This window comes from Tamandua tetradactyla, chromosome 8 (assembly GCF_023851605.1).
Source record: "Tamandua tetradactyla isolate mTamTet1 chromosome 8, mTamTet1.pri, whole genome shotgun sequence".
Taxonomy (NCBI): domain Eukaryota; kingdom Metazoa; phylum Chordata; class Mammalia; order Pilosa; family Myrmecophagidae; genus Tamandua; species Tamandua tetradactyla.
The window spans coordinates 73,648,539-73,652,772 of record NC_135334.1 but is presented as its reverse complement, the minus strand read 5'-3'; the positions used below and the strand labels follow the sequence as shown (position 1 = coordinate 73,652,772).

General features: G+C 43.0%; 2 pseudogenes; one reads left to right on the top strand and one right to left on the bottom strand.

The window, feature by feature from the left end:
* Positions 1-543: 543 nt before the first annotated feature.
* LOC143643466 (serine/threonine-protein phosphatase 2A catalytic subunit beta isoform pseudogene) lies at positions 544-1,251 on the bottom strand (annotated as a pseudogene).
* A 1,330-nt stretch (positions 1,252-2,581) lies between these two features.
* LOC143645133 (peptidyl-prolyl cis-trans isomerase A pseudogene) lies at positions 2,582-3,120 on the top strand (annotated as a pseudogene).
* The last annotated feature ends 1,114 nt before the right edge of the window (positions 3,121-4,234 follow it).

Genomic DNA, 4,234 nt, shown 5'->3' with positions numbered 1-4,234 from the left:
AACAGTAATTTAGTTTAAATGAAGTGAAAACTCTTTAAATATTGTGGCGACATATTCCCAAGAAGAATCTTGTCTTCAGTAAAGTTAATTATACATTTCAATAAAATAAAGCTGATGATGGAGTAAGTGGAAGTTAGCTTGTGTGAGTTTTCCTTAAAAATAAAATTCTAACTCTATCAATCCATGCCAGTAAAACACTAGAACCAAAATTTTCACATAAGTACAAAAGGAAAGAAAGGAGTTAGTTACCCTTTTTGTTTGAATAGTCCAGAGAAAAACGGTCCCTACAAATAGAGAGGAGAAACTGTTAAGACCGACTGATGTAGAAAATAGTGTAGTACTGAATTTCAGTCTCCAATTGTGCTAAATGCTCATCATTAGTATGGCACATTTTGGTCCATGATGTCGTTTAATGCCAAGCTAGGTCCCAACTTGTTACAGAAACACATAGATTACTGTTGTTTTTTAAATTTGTTTTTAAATATATATTTTAAAAAGCCAGGTATATTTCCACATACAAAGGCAGGTTTTCTGAGGAGTAATTTACAGGAAGTAGTCTGGGGTGCGCGGGGTGACATGGGGCTCTCCATGGCGAGGTGCCGGATCATACTCAAGGAAGGAATACTTTAAAGTGTCATCTAACTCCATGAAAGCAGCCTGGTTCCCACAATGGTGACAGTAATTGGGTGCACTGAAGATAGTAACCACATTCGATCATGACACCAATTATAGCCCTCATTAACAAGTTGGTGGGCGTGAGAAACCAGCGTGAGACCATTAAATGTTTCAGAAACGTCTTGTCCAAATGTGTAGCCAGCACCACGTGGAAAAATACCCCACCCGCCAGGATCATCTGGATCTGACCACAACAAATCACACACTGGGCCCTCATACGGAATTTCTGTAAACAATCCAGGGCTCCTATATGCTCCAATGTCTCTATGGATGGAGAGCAGCCACCATGGAGGCAGAATATCTGTCCATCTACCCGGAAGATAATCAAATAGATCTGTGAAATATTTCCAAACATTGACATTTCCGTGCTTTCATAGGCATTCATCATAAAAGCCATATACTTGGGTAATTTGTCAGCTTTCATGGTTTCTTCTCAATATTGTAATACATTCTGGATAACTCAACTTCAATGGCACAAGAAAAGTCACATCTCCACAGAATAATAACCTCTGTCAACACAGTCACCCATGAATAGTTTGCGTCTGGTGATTTCCCACCAATTCTAAAGAATTCCATAAGATCAGGAAATTGACCATGAACATCTCCACGGACGGTAACAGGACAATGAGCCTCTTGCACGTTTGATTCTTTTGTTAAAACTTCCTTAGCCTTTCCGCACAGAGTCCGCAGTTGGTTCTCGTTAAGCTGTTTACATTCGTTCAGGGGCTCGACCCGCTGGTCCAGCTCCTTGGTGAACGCCTTGACGGCGGCGGCCGCCCGCTCCCCTTCCCCGCCGCCTGCCCACGCCCTTCCCGCCCACGCCCCGGCGCCGAGAGCCGCTCCCCTCTCCTGTCGCCACGGCCGCTGCCAGCTCCCAGGCCGAGAGGAAGGAGCCAGGGAGGGAGGCCCTGGCCGCCGCGCCCCGCCCAAGCCCGGCGGGCAGCTCCATGCACACGGCCTGGGGACCTGCTCCCGCCCTTCCCAGCCCCGCCGTGCGCCCTGGAGGCGGTGAAGGGCGCAGCGAGGTGGTGGGGAGCGCACGGTGGGCCTCAGCGCTGGACTATGGCCTCTACCGCGGACCCCCGCCCGCCGGCAGCTCCCCGCCGATAAAAATATATATATATAAAAAAAAGAGAGAGAGAAAACCCCCCTACCAAGAAAATCTCAAGACTAGCTAGATCCACAGGTGAATTTTACCAATCATTCCCCGAAGAATTAATAACAATCCTGAGCTAACTCTTCCAAAAAAAATTGAAGAGGAGGGAACACTACCTAAGTACTTCTATGAAGCCAACACCACACTAATGCCAAAGCCAGATAAAGATACTACAAGAAAATAAAATTATAGACCAATTTCTCTAATGAATATAGATGCAAAAATCCTTGACAAATTGAATCCAATAGCACATTAAAAGAAATAAAAGGCGGGAAACATATGATTATCTTGACTGAGAAGAAAAGGCAATTGACAAAGTCTTTCATCCTTTCTTGATAAAAACACTTAGAAAAATAGGAATAGAAGGAAACTTTCTCAGCATGAGAAAGGGCATACATGAAAAACCCGCAGCTAACATATTCAATGGTGAAAGATTGAAAGCTCTCCCTTTAAGATCTGGAACAAAACAAGGAAGCCCACTGTCACCACTGTTATTCAACATTATGCTAGAAGTTCTAGCTAGAGCAATTAGGCAAGAAAAAGAAATGCAAGGTATCCAAATTGAAAAGGAAGAAGTAGAACTTAATTTGCAGATGACATGATCCTATATGTGGAAAATCCTAAGAAATCTATAACAAAGCTACTTGAGCTAATAAACCAATTCAGCAAATTGGTGGCATATGAGAATAAGGCACAAAAATCAGTAGTGTTGGCCTTGCAGATGCCTCCACCCACTGCTGCAGTCTTCTGCCTGCAGCCATGGCCAACCCCACTGTGTTTTTCAACATCTCCCTTGATGGTGAGCCCTTGGGCCTCATCTCCTTTAAGCTGTTTGCAGACAAAGTTCAAAGACAGCAGAAAATTTTTACACTCTGAGCACTGGGGAGAAAGGATTTGGTTATAAGCAATCCTGGATTATTCCTGGGTTTATGTGCCAGGGTGGTGACTTCACAAGCCATAATGGCACTGGTGGCAAGTCCATCTGCAAGGAGAAGTTTGATGATAGCCTCATCCTGAAGCATACAGGTCCTGGCATCTTGTCCACAGCCAGTGGTGAACCCAGTACAAACGGTTCCCAGTTTTTCATCTGCACTGCTAAGACTGAGCGATTAGATGGCAAGTACGTGGTCTTTGGCAAGGTGAAAGCGGGCGTGAATATTGTGGATGCCACGGAGCACTTTGGGTCCAGGAATGGCAAGACCAGCAAGAAGATCACCATTATGACTGTGGATAATTCTAATAAATCTGATTTGTGTTTTGTCTTAACCACCCAACCATTCTTTCAGTAGCTCAGGAGAGCATCCCACCTCCCCTACTCTGCCTCAGTATTCTATCAGTGGGCTCTCACTGCAGTTCTTTGGGTTCTATGCTGTCCTCCCCTTCCAAGTATAGTTAAATTGCAAAGTTAAGTTTATGATTATGAAATAAAACTTATTAACAACAAAAAAATCGGTAATGTTTCTATACACTAATAATGACCTAACCAAGGAGGCAATTAGGAAAAAATTCCATTCACAACAGCAACTAAAAGGATCAAGTATCCAGGAATAAATTTAACCAAGGGTGTAAAGAACCTGTACCCAGAAAACTAAAAAACATGGCTAAAACAAATCAAAGACCTAAATAGGTAGAAAGACATTCCATGTTCATGGATAGGAAGGCTAACGTTGCTAAGATGTCAATTTTACCCATACTGATCTACTGATTTGGTGTAATACCAATTAAAATTCCAACAACCTGCTTTACAGACTTGGAAAAGTTAGTTTTTAATTAGAAGAGAAAGTTAGGTTTTTTGTTTGTTTGTCTCTTGCTTTTTTTTTTTTTTTTGAAAGTTAGTTTTTAATTGGAAGGGAAAGGGGCCTCAAATAGCCAAAAGCATCCTTTAAAAAATGAATGAAGTGGGGGATGCAAGGGTAGTTCAGTGGTAGAATTCTCGTCTGCCATGCAGGAGAAACAGGTTCGATTCTCAGTCCATGCACTTCCCAACAAACAAACAAACAAGCAAAATAAACAAAAAACAGATGAAACAAAAATTCAACTGTAGTAGTTAGGTTCAGGTGTCAGTTTGGCCAGGTGAAGGTGCCTTGTTTTGCTCTTGTAGACATCTGCAGTTGGCTAGGAGGCGTGTCTGCTGCAATGCATGATGTTTGATTTAATTGACTGGATGCTTAAATGAGAGAGCTCAACAGCCTAAGCAGCTCAGCATCCCTCATCTCAGCACTCGCAGCTCAGCCCAGGCCTTTGGAGATGAAGAAAGGAATCACCCCAGGGAAAGTTGTTGAATCCCAGAGGCCTGGAAAGAAGGCCAGCAGAGATCACCCTGTGCCTTCCTGTGTAGGAAAGAACCTCAGTTTAAAGTTAGCTGCCTTTCCTGTGAAGAACTACACACTTTTAACTCAATAA